Source organism: Haliaeetus leucocephalus, unplaced genomic scaffold (genome assembly GCF_000737465.1).
Source record: "Haliaeetus leucocephalus isolate CR32 unplaced genomic scaffold, Haliaeetus_leucocephalus-4.0 Scaffold166, whole genome shotgun sequence".
NCBI lineage: Eukaryota > Metazoa > Chordata > Aves > Accipitriformes > Accipitridae > Haliaeetus > Haliaeetus leucocephalus.
Genome location: NW_010972602.1, coordinates 892,533 through 905,928, shown reverse-complemented (window position 1 = coordinate 905,928; position 13,396 = coordinate 892,533).

Genomic DNA, 13,396 nt, shown 5'->3' with positions numbered 1-13,396 from the left:
TCCCCTAAATGTTTTGGCAACAAATAAGATTCCTTGTTGGATGACTTCAGGGGTGGTGGGGAGGAGAGGAGTCATGCATCAATAATCACAGAATAAGAACTGGTGGTATGACTTGGCTTAACTAGGCTGTTTCAGCAGTTAGCTCTCTAGTGGCTTGTTTGAATGGTGTCAGCACATTCACAAGAGTTTCCATTAGTGTCTGCTCCAGACTTGAGAAGAATCCATCAATTTCATTTTCAAAATGTCATAGCATGTAATAACTGCCTTTGCTCAAACAGCTTCTCTTAATAGAGAATGTTGAATTCTGTCTGGTAACTGCATCCTGAATAAGTTTGTCTTGGGGAACAAGTCATTATTCTTGGAAGAGTTTCAGAAGTTTTTTGGCTTTCACAGGCTGCCTGAACTATGGACAGATACCACCTGCTCTTATAAGAATATACATCTCTAGTGTATCATCATACTCATGTATGAAGTATATAGACACAGAAGGGCAACATCTTTAATCCCATCCCCACTGTGAAAGTAAGTGGCAGAAACCTTGGCACTTGTTTTCTTTTAGTAGTTGAGTTAGAGGAGTTGAAACATTAACAGCACAGCAATTCATTGCCTCTAAAACGTTTCTCAAATGACCCTTTGAGAACAGAAGTAGCACTTGATGCACCCACTTAGGTGCAGTCTTTGACAGGGCTCTCTCCTCTAAAGTTATAATACTGGTACAATATGTGGGAACAAGGTGTCTGGCAAACAAGGCAATCAAAGATATTTTACATACAACCATAAATACAGTAGCCTCTGTAAGGTGATATTTCCAAGTACAGAAATACCACAATTTTCCTTTCCTTAGTGGAGATGTGAGGAACAGAAATATTAAATGACTTGTTCAAAATGACATGGGTATCTGTGGCATCGAAGAGAGTCATGCCTCTTTTCCCATGTTTCAGACCACATGCCTTTTGGATATCTGCCCAAAGAAGCTAAACCCCCTTGTTTTATGTATTGCTCTGATGTAGTAATTGGTATAAATTGAAAAAAACCAAAACAAGGAATCTCAAAAATTCAAATCCCGATGATTTTCAATGAGACTAAAATTTCTTAGCAATGAAATACAAGTACTTTGAGGTGTTTTCCAAGGGAATCAGCACATAGAAATATTAACACAATAAAAACATTAACTAAGATTTCCAGTAAAGACAGCACAGTTGATTCAGTTCTTGGTATCAAATAGCAACATCTGTACTACAGTAGGTGTGTATTACCTCCATCACTTTTTTACTTCACAGAGAATGCAGATTATCAGTACGAGAGAGTGTATTTCTGGGTCAAGATGTTAAAGTCAAGCTAATGCATACCAAATACATCATCTATGTATTTTTAGAGTTCTGGGGTTGCCTGCATAGTAGAAAAGTCGCTTTTCCTGAGGTTATTCTTGCAGGTGCTAGATACCATGGAGAAGAACTGTAGACTATACTGTGTCCTTCTTTTCAGCTGACACACAGGTGTTCAGTTTTAACTATTTGTGCCAAAATATTTGGGATCACTGTCACCCTTCAGGAGTTTTTTTCTAAACAATTGTACCATGGTTTCCCCCCACCCCGCCAAAGAACAACATCCCTGTAAACACAATATTGTCTAAAACCCACATGGGCATCACTTATTATGACCATAGTTTGGGAATGACCAAAGCAATCTACAGTAAATTTATAGATGATTTGCAAACAAAATTCCCTGTAAGACTCCTGTCTATTATTGCCTTGAGATCCTGAATTCCAAAGATGGTCAAAATAATCCTGTCTAGCATCATTCTGTTTCCCTTTCTCAACTTGCCCCCCCCCGCCCCGCAATTCCTGACTGTAGCACAGTTTGCAACTTTGCACCTCTCAATATGTATGAACTATCATGTCTCTCACTACCTTCTTTGTCACCCTTTAGCATATGAAATTATGCAGATTACTCCTAGCATGCAGATTACTCCTAGATAAAAATCTATGTCTGTTAAATTGGAAACATGCATCAATACAGGATGTAACATGTACCTCAAAACCACCTATTATAAATTAAGTTACAGAAACACACAACATATAGAGAGAAACCTGAAGTTTGCACTATAGAAGGAGCATGAAAAAAATCCAGTTCTGTTTATTATTTGAGACTGCTATAAACCTTGAAGTATAGTTAACTAGCTTTTTGAGAAAATTTTTGCACTGTGTTTTTGCTTCAGAATGTCTCTACAAGCGTGCTACCTCAAGCGCAGCTTGGTTTTGCTGTCACTGGAGAGGAGCTCTCCTATGTGCTTGAGAGACACCTTCATTTGGATGTCCCCGAGAACAACAGGACATAGCTTCTACTTGGGGGGTGGAAGACAGGCTGTTCCTTATAGAAGAATGTCACTCTGAGCTGTTATTGGAAAAAAACTTTTTAAATTTCAAAAAATGATGAACAAAGATAGGACTGCAAGTCTTGCAATCATACATACACAAACACACATCCACTACACAAGACACAATTTAATAAATACTGCTTCAAAATATACAGGCAAAAAAAAAAATTAGTGACCACCCTTGCCTTGGAAAGGACAAAAACAGAGAAGAAATATCTTGCCTATGATGATGTAACAGGTCAGTAACAGAAATAGGACTACAAAATGCACCATCAGTTAAGTGAATCATGTACTACTCTCATAAACTATCATGTTGCTTCCCTTAAATCTTACTTGAAAGAAAAATACTGGCTTAAAGTGCACGCTGGTCTGCTTTGTCTCCAAATACATACTTCAAAGAAAAGTTGTAAATATTTATTCCAAGGGTGCTAGTGGGCAATCTTTTAAAAACAGAATAGCTACCAACAATATGTCATATGAAATAAGCATTGAAGTTACTCAATGGCAGAGCACTGGACATTTATATGGGAAAAATAGTGTCTCTACTTTTTGAGACAGACTAGGGGGATCAGGGGGAGAAAGAGGAACTCTGAGCTGTCAGCTCACAGGCTTTGCAGATAACTGACTTGAAGTCACAGGGAAATCTTGCCCTGCCCTTAACACAAAATGTAATAGCTGAAAGAGTAAAGAAATCATATGACTGGGTGAAGGGGCTTTAGTTACAGTCGTAAGTGGCTTTAAATGTCATTTTTGTAGAAGTTTTGCTGGCTGTTATTTATTGGCAAACAAGTTGGTAATAAATTATGGAGCTATATTCTGTTTCAAAAAAATCAAAGATCCACTATTTTTCTTTCATATTTTGTGATTTTCTTTGCAAAGCTTGAAGGCCATCCTGTATAAATTTGATTACGCGTTTGCAATTTATTGTTTCCCTACTGTTAAACCCATCTTTTCTGTGAAAAAGCTGAGCCTTTGTGAGAGGCGTTAAAAGAGTGCAGCTGATCAGTCCTTTTTCTGGAAGGACTCTCTCAGCTAGAAATGAGGTATAAGAACTGTGGCTTTCAAGTTCTACTGTCTAAATTGTTCTTCCGCAACAGCTGGAGAAAACACTTTCAAGAGTTTTATGCTTCTTCCTGTGTGGTGATGCAGCTTTCCTCTAACGACTATTTCCCATCAATACCCACAGACACCTACCTTCTTAACCACTGGTTTAACGGCTTCTTACCACTTCCACCTTTCCGAAAAAAAAAAAAAAAAAAAAAAAGACTCGTTTGGGAGAAGGTTTACAAATATCTGCACACCAGGCTGTTGAAGGAGATAATTCTTGTCTAAAGAAAATAAACACAAATAGTCCTGAATGTGTGCAGGCAGATGTGACCAAAATGATCTATATATACTATTTCCCATGTCAAGACTTCAATGGTCTTTACTGAAATATTCATAGCAAGAAAAAATAAGTAACTTTTTTTCCATACAATATAACTGTTATGAGATTAATAGTTAATACAGCAAAGTCTACTGTTCTGAATTATCCCATATTCTTTCGAATTACAAGAAACTTGAAAAAGTAAACCTTTCTTAAAAACAGCAAAACACATGAAAACTCTGTATTTCCAAGAGCCGCTATCTACTGACAGACATACAATGGCTCTTCTGGGAAATTAATGTTTGCTTCATTTTCCAGAGGACTCTGGAGATCCATCCAATTGACTTAAAACTCATGCTGCATTAATAAAAGTATATTTTAACCTTATTAGGGTAAAACTTCCACCTACACATTTATTCAAAATTGCAATTAAATATTTAACTAACTGGTGTTTCCTTAGATAGTAACTGAGAATATCATAACAGCCCAGCAAATCAGTGTGTTTTAACACTGACATATACTCTAAATCACTACAAATATTGTACACTCGCTCTCACACAGCTAGTTTACTTATTTGTTATAAAGAAAAGAAAAAGGACAGCTGCAGCAGAAGAGCCTGTACATGACAGTCTGGTAACTGTTCATATAGATCACCATTTCATGAAGCAAGCTCAACTTCATTTAGGGTAAAGGATGATGACATGATTCAAAAATTCTAAACTGTCATCTGTTTTTAGACCTGCCTCTAATGAAAATACAAACCAGTTTCCATACAGAATGCTAAAGATCCCCCCCCCCAAAAAAAAAAAAAAAAAAAAGAGAAGTGCTTTTATTTAAATCAAAACGTGCAGACTGTGATGACAAAATGTCACAGAAATGCCTTTATGCTTTTATAAAATCAGTCAATCAATAGCTAATTTAAAAAAAGTCATTGCTGATATCCTCTGATCTCATAAAATACAGATTGTTGACATCACTAAGAGAATATTAAGTAGGTAGTCTGTAAGGACTGAAGTTGAAAAATGCTAAAGAAATATTCGCCGAGTAGTAGGGATACTGTCTGCAATCAAAGGGAAAGAAACATTAAAATACCTATTTCAAAACTTTTTTCCAGCTGAAAATAGAAGCGTGTACACAACCAGAGGATTTCACTTAGTCAAATGAATCATACAGAGGAGTAGACTAAGTTTAGATTAAAAAGAAATTCTTATTATCCAGAAAGGTCAGTTCTAAGGCATTCATGAACAAGACAGCAAAATGATCAGGGTTTATAGAGAAACATCTGATCCATGAATCTACATCCAAATAGCTCAGTGCTCTGGCACTAAAAACATGCCCAGCCAAGGAACCTCAGCTACAGTTTGTGTGGCAGCCAGGAGCACTACCAAGGTTGGTCTCTGTGGCTCTTACAGACTCAAAGGGGAAAAAAGGCACTCTAATCAGTTCATGTTTATTAGCATCACTTGTTTATGGAGCGTTTGTGCCACTACTTAAACACAACAGCCAGCATTTCCTCTCCCTCCAACAAAAAACATTACAAATGCATTAATAATAAGATTGATAAAACTGTTATGTCACTAATATTACTAAATATGTTAATTAATGGGGGTTTTTTAAATGTACAATGCAGCAAAACTTTTAAAGCAATATATCTTAACATTAGAATGTGATGCTTCAAATTCAGTTTGTCTGGCTAGAGCATGGATTCAAATTTAATTCCATTTTTGTAAGAGGTTCCGTATTACAGGAATACAGGAAAAATAAAGAATGGAATTTAAAGAAGAGGACAAGACCAAAAGTTAGGTGATCAGTTCAAATCTAAGTGGAAATTCACAATTAATTTAATTCTTAGAAAGCTTTTTATGGTCTAAGAATTAGAACCACTTAGGCTTGCTTGGCTGCTACAGCAGTTCAGAAAGGTGTGTTGGATACTGATTTGGGGGAGTTAGTAAGAGAGAAAGGACTAAAGTACTTAATATAGAATGAAAAAAAGAGCAGTATCCAGAATCTCTCACAAAAAAGATGCAACAGAGACAATAATATAAGTAGGTGACCATTTTCATTTCCTCTACTTATTTGGGAAGGATCTCAAAGAAAAATTCTGAATTCCCATGTTTGTATTTTTCACTAGAATTTTTATCATGCAAAAATCTGAAGATGATTACCAGCAATGTTTTTATAGCATTTAGTGAAAATAGCTTTACTTCTACCACCAGTGCATAATTATAATTTTTTAATAATATGTCAAGATTGTTCAGCTACTGTAATGCTTGTGTTGAAACATCAGACAAGTTCATCCTATGGTTTATGTTTTCTTTTCACTTTTCTAATTCATAAAACACCTCATTGTTTTTATGCAAGAAATTCAAATGAGATGATTAGTGGAACTGATACAGAATTTTTCTATTGCAAAAATCTGTCTGATTTTTTGCATTTACTACTCTCAAAAAAGCAGTTACTTATTTAGTATTTGCCAGTTTTATACTTTTACATTAACTAAAGCTACAGGTATGACCTAAATTCAACTTAAAGTTTTAATTTAGACACTAAGAACTTACTTAAATCTTTCATTTGAATTAGAAATTTTATTTTATAATCTTTTTAGTTAATGAGAACATTTGCCAGTTTTAAAAGACTGTAAAGACCATAAAGACTTAAAAAAAATCTTAAAATTATCACATTTTAATTAAACTGTGCATGCAGCTAGACTTGTAAAGAAACAGCCATTTTATACATTCTAGTTTCATTTTTAAAACAATGAACCTGTAAACCACTAAAATTAGAAATAGCTCGTCATTTCATTGTAGAAACCATACGCTTGTAACAAAACGAGAACCAGGTTTCAACATGTGCATTCAACGTTATAAATAAACGTTATCAGACCACAAGTATTTGATTGTTTATTTTTATACATTGCTAAGAGCTTGTTTGGAAATTTCTTATACATAGATATTCATATATTTGTCAGTGCAAACACTAAACACCAGCTTGTTAGCTATCACTCTTTCTTTCCCTTCATGAGAAAATGTGCACAAACGTACCCTTTCCTCGCTCCAGCTTGCCAATGATATGCCACAATGCACTTTGTCAGAGCAGAGAATCTATCTTTCATTCTGCATTCCCAGACTTTGTGTAAACTCATTTTGCAGTATTAAGATAAAGTTTAGATTTTGTAAACAATATTCATACAAAAATGTGAAGTTTATAAGTATGTAAATCAACCTTTTCTCCTTTCTGTGCCAGCAACTGCAGTCAGATCAGGAGCTTTCACGGACAGTCCTTTCAGGCCTCATTCACTGCTCCCATGCACTATGTTATTCACAATTTATCCCTGCATTCATGGGTAACAATAGCATCAGCTGATTATATGACAAACCAATGGAGTAATTTCATTCACTTAAGGGTAGCTTAAAGTCTTAACTAGTGGCTTTTTAGTTTTGGACTGAGAAAATGATGTGGAGGGAAGGCTGGATTTTACTATTTACATGCTTTCTTTTGTATAGGTGATGGATCATTAACAGAGACTGAGATGCACACATTTTTTGAAAGTAAAAAAATTAACATACACAATCCAAGAAGGCAACACAATAACTTGAATAGCATCCATTCACACAGAAAACTGAGTAAAATTAATCTGTCTATACTGTAGATATTCTATGCTTCCATCTGTATCTGGTCTTTCTATAGATGCCTGATACACTGACTCCTGTTACACTTCTCCAAAATCTCATGGCAAAGAGAAAACTTTACTGTTTGTCTTTCAGCTGTCTCGCCAAAACAGCCTGCAGACAGCTCCGTAACTCCAACACCACTAGAAGATGCCTGACAATACTACTGCAGTTTTAAGGTGATTTGTCCAGACAGTACCAGAAGAAACATCCATAAACAAGGTGTGCAGCTGCCCAAGGTACAGGTGCTAATACACCTTATAAGCCTAGTCTCCACTAGGTTATAAATGTGACAAGTTACAAAATAACCTGCCATTAAGCTTCCTTCGAATGCATAATTTACAGTCAAAGTATTCAACCTTTGGTCACCTACACTGGCAGCTGCTACTTTCAGCCTTCACTGTATGAATCAAGTCAGGGCTGAAATGTCTCATGTTACTGCCTGCCACCACAAGAAGGACTCAAATCCAGAGGCATGAAATTTCTAATAAGGAGGGTCACAAGAGTTTCTGCCATTCTACTGTATATTTTACATTAAATTTTCTACCTCACTTTATTTATTCATCTTTGGTGAGACAAGAGGTCGCTGGTAACATTTCACTAATTCTCACTGGTCACCAGGTTGGCATACACAGCTGACAAAATACATAGTTGTCTTTTTTTTCTCCCCCCGCCCCCAACATAAACCAAAAAATATTACCTTTGTATTACACAAGCAATCCCTTCCCTGCATAATCTAGAGCTGTAGTCCTTCCATCAGTCTTTCTCACCCCACTTTTAAAGCCTCTTCAACATTAAGGAGCTCCATAACTGCATGGCAACTGGCTGCCTGCCAGCCAGCTGCAAAATGAACACCCCTTATATTGACATTAGAGGTTCCTTGATCATATTCAATAAAGCACCTTTGATGTTAGCACAGTTAGCTAATATCATTTTACAGGGTCTTGAGGGAGAGCTTATGGAGTCTATAAGACAGATCATAAAGCCAGAAAGGACCCTTTAGTGTTGGAATAAAACAAAGTTTGTGTCTCATGAAGTCAGAGTAGTATTTATAGGTGAGAAAATGTCAAAATACACACATCATCTATGATTCACCATTTTTTGCGTAACATTTGGTGAACCACAGATCCCACTTTGTCTAACAAATAAGAAGTTGTTTTCTCGTGTTATCCAACCTTAACAGAGAAGTCCCCAGAGGACACTAAACAACCAGCTGTGCTTGGGTGCCTTTCTGTCACTCCATATCCTCCTGACTGTCACCCCATATCCTCCTGACCTTCCTTTGCTATAGCACGGCAGCTGCTTCTTTCTTCCCCTTTCTGGCACGTTCTCAGAGCAAAGTCTGTCACCCTGCCCACAACGTGGGACTTCAACACTTGGCAGGCACAAAGCAAAACTTTTAGTGCTCTAGAACTCTGGGCTGTCTCATTTAGTGATACCTCTTTAAGTACATGAAATTGTAAAAAACAGAGACTGACAGGCCTTCCAAAGGTTTCTCAGACAAAAGGGACACTGGCCCAGGAAAAAAAAAAAATTAAAAGGTGCAATACACAGTGCCTTGTTTCAGCATCCTCAGTGCTGGGGAATGACCTCTGGAAGGGTAGAAATCTTTCCACATCCTTTACTGAAATAGGGAAGGTATTCTAGGTTTTGGTGGAGGCGGTGGATTTGGCTTTTTCACCCTCCTGCTTCATTAGCTTGTGTGCCCAGCCCTGCAGTAGAAATCATCTCCACTGACAACTTGATGAAGTCATCATCTTTTCCTCTGAACTTCAGTTTTCTGTTCTGCTGTGGGAAATCCCCCAAGGGTACAGGCTTCTTGTCTGCTCTTTCAGCTGTTGCAAAATCTCACCTTTCCCAGCCCTTTAGACCTGGAACAGCACCTGGTTAAATGTTATGACCTGGAAGATCCCTTCTAGCACTAAGCTGGAGAAAACAACTTCCCTAACATACTAGCCATCTCATTTTAGTCTGGGCCAGGTCTGTTTATAAGCAGGTAAAATGACCCTACTGCAGGAAGCCAAGATGTTGTAGTATCAGGCCTGCCTCAAGCATTGGCTAAACAGATGCTAGCGAAGCGTGTAAGTACCAGGCAATCACACAATTATAGTTTTTCTGTTATACTCATCTAGTTTGCAATAGCCAGAGGTTTATTGGCTCATAGAGCTGTAAAAACTTCTCTTCCCTCCTTTTTTAATAATAGACAGAAAAGGCAGAAAAAGGCTATCACAGATCACTCACATAAGATATTCTTTTTCATTTTTGTGAAACTACACAGACACAGATGGAGATCATCATCATCATCTATTAAATGCTGGATTATGCTCTCATATTGGCCTGACTTATTCAGCAAGGCATAGTTATTCTATGTCATACCTAGCCCCACATGAGATATTTGACATTATTCTGTTCCTTGGGCCAGCTCCTCCCTCTTTCTCCTGCTCTGTCTCCCCAGCTCAAGGACTGCTGCCTCTTCATTCCTACCACCCATCCACATTCAGTGATATTTTCACCTTAGGCTCAGCACCTCGTGCACATGCAGGTCTGCCATACCTCCCACTCCGGGAACATTGATAGCACAACACTCTCCACTTCTGAACACCAATGAGAAAAACCCTCAGACCTGCTAGCTCTAAAATATGACTCACTCTATCTTATGTCAAAAAGACGCTAGAAATGGACTTTCAATAATAAAAATATTTCCTTGTAAATCTGCACACTGGGAGGAACACCTCTATGTTTATTTACCAGCTTCCTAGTTGAGATGTTTACCCTAACTGATTTGATGCCATAAGACGGATATTGTAAACTAAATAACAGATGTATATACTTCCTTCAGACACGAACTGTTCAGGTTATCACGTTGCATCGAACCAACATCCAAACACTGTCTCATGAAATAATCTTAGCAGTGAGAAACCTCCCAGTGCCACCGCCTCCAAAAGAAGCAATCTCTCATTTCTGCATTTCTCTATCATTGTGCTCCCTTTCCAGCTACATTCTTTAGGTGAACATGTTTTTGCAAGTTATTGTACATTCACTTCAATAAGATTTTCTTAAAATGTCATGTTTTCTCTGAAATAGAAAACTGCAGAATAACATAATCAGAAATAAACTATGATCATACTACAATCAAAAATATTTTTAGCAGAAGAAATCCCATAAATGAGTAAAATCTCTAATTTGTGAAAGAACTGATTAGCTACTCAACTCCACAAAGTTAAAAGTCTAAGATCACCCAAATGTTTTATATCATGACTATGACTCAGTTGCCTTTTAACAGTCTGCATTCATTAAATCATTAAAAGCTGTCAGTTCTTATTAAAATTCTTTTAAAAAGAAAAGGGAATAAAAAATTGCTTGATATATAAAAGCAAGTTTCTTTAGAAAAAGAGGAAAGGAGATGTTAGAGCAGGCAGCAAATTATACAGGTGAAAAGAAAAACAAATAGTACATCCAACAATGTTAACTCTATAAATTAATCTTAACCACCCTTTCCAAATATTCATTCCTCAATAACTCAATACTTGGGTGTTGTTGTTTTAAAAAATTAATCTTCCTAGACTATGTCCATGGCCCCTTGGCAATCAGTTCCATGAAAGAGTTTACGAGCCTTATAAGCACAAATGGTTATGGAAGGTAAGTTCAAAGGCACACGCGTAAGTATTCAAGGAAAGTACTGAAGTTCAGGCAAAAATATTTGCAACAGGAGTACTTATCCACTTGAACAGAAGCATCATTGCATAGATTAGCTGACAATCCTAATTCCAACAGCACACATCAATTGCTTGCACAGAACACCTGACGGTTAATTCAGACAGACAAGATATTTGTCCCAAGCAACTCTAATACTTCCCAAATAAAAAATACATATTGGTAAGCAATTTTCTGAGCATTAGAAAACACTTTCGGTAGGGACAATAACACTTAGGAGAAGGGAAAGGGTTGTAGTTGAGCTGTAGTGGAAAAAAGGGATAAAGAACAGTAACCCCTGGAATTGTCATTTTCACTATACTTAAGGGACAGAGAGGTATAAAAAGGGTAAAACCCCATGACAGTATCAAATTGCCTGGACCTGCAATAATCATTAATGATTTTAACTGTAAAAAAAATTCACATGTACATATAATTCTGTCTCTAATAGTTGGTCCCCTTTATAAAGGAAATCAAGGGTAAATAAATTGCATAGCTTAAAGAACATTGATTACTACTCCTAATTGTGAAAGCTCATTAGAGATCCAAATGAACAGCTGAAACATCCAAAGAACCCCAAGAAAGTTACTTGCAAAGACAGCCAGTTTCCAGGTGAGGCAGTGTAAGAGAGAGTTTGAAAGAGTTGAAGTTCTGATACTTCTAAATAACTTAATAGATCTGAGTTGAGCCAAAACAGAGCAACCAGTGTGCTTTCAACATTGGATGAATAAAATTAGAGCTTTTAAAAATGCTTTAAAAGTTTCCTGCATTTTGCTCATTTCTAAATCTGATTTCTAGTATATACTGAGCTATTATTTCAATAATTCTGGCTTTGTACATCTAAGCTCCACTGCTGCTAAGACAGAAGGAAAACAAAAAGATCCTCCTCATGTTAGGTAGGATTTGGATAAAGGGTTAGGAGCAGAAAATTCCAAAAAAGTTTTAAGCATTACTGTTCCACGAAATTCGAAGGTGTTGCTAGCTTATATGAGACTTGTCTTTCATTACAGGTATTACGTGTTGAGGATAAGATGTCTACTTTCATTTTCCTATTAAAGTCTCTACAATTTATATTTATCATTTTTAAATTTAATTTTCTTTCAATAATCCTGTAAAATCAAAGGAGAATTAGTGATTTTGCACATTGCTTATGTCTGACAAACATTAATAGGCAAAAAATAAATGGTATTTATTTGAAAATTGGATAAGAAAAAATTTTAACAACTAGAAAGATTTGCGGTATGGATTTAGTTCTTCACATTTTTTTGAAGTTCCTTTTTATACTTATGAGTTAGTATGACAGTCACATTTATGTTTACAAACTGCACTTAATTATTAAATACTAAAAAATGTTATTAATGGAATTTTGAAAGGTAGCACACTTGTATTCATTAATATAGCTACATTAAAGGTGAGGATTTTTGCTTCTTCAGTGCAAAACAACTTTTTTGTTCACATAATAAAAAGCTGAAGCCAAACAACCTGGGTTTTCTTTTCAAACCTACCATATGTTTTTCTAAAATAACAAATCTAACCTTCAAAAATGTGTATGGCATAAAAGAAGCAGTCAACTGGTAGTTTACTTTGCTTTTTATAGCCACATTACTCTTTATTTTCACTGAACAAGGCCACACATGCTATTTTGAAGTCTGATGACTCTGGCCTTTTTAGTGTAAACCCTCAGCCCCTCCCTGCCTCCTCCCCAAATCCTCAGACTGTCCGGTGACTTGAACAAAGTATTGCTTTTTCTGTGCAAGCATCTCTCTCCTAACTCAACAGCTACATAGTTATCCAAGCACCGCAGCCCAGCCTATACCCTGGTGAAGGTAGCTTGTCATTTCCTGTCACAGGATACCCTTCTAAATTACCCTTTTCTTTTATGAGTTCCGCAAATCATGTTTCAAGGAATGACCATTTGTATTTCCTTTTTGATTTAACTGTTAAAAATAAACACCAGCCATCCTTCTTGTTAAATCCAGAGCCAGATGAGGGTATTGTAGATCAAAAATAAACATAAAATTATTTCTTCTCCCAGCTATAACAACTCACATTTGAAGTTACAAAAGAAAGCAATCTCTAGGCTGGATATTTTTAAAGATATATAGGAAAGTAGAAAAGGGATTTGACGAAATTGCAGCAAACTATTTCCCCTACTTTTAAGATTTTATGTTGGAGTGTGCATTCTTGATTGATAAAAAACAAATGTCCACAAGAATGCTTAATATACCTCAGATTTAAGCTTTAGTAATCCGAGGTGTTGAAAGTAAAAGAAGTTAAAGTTACAGACTTTCA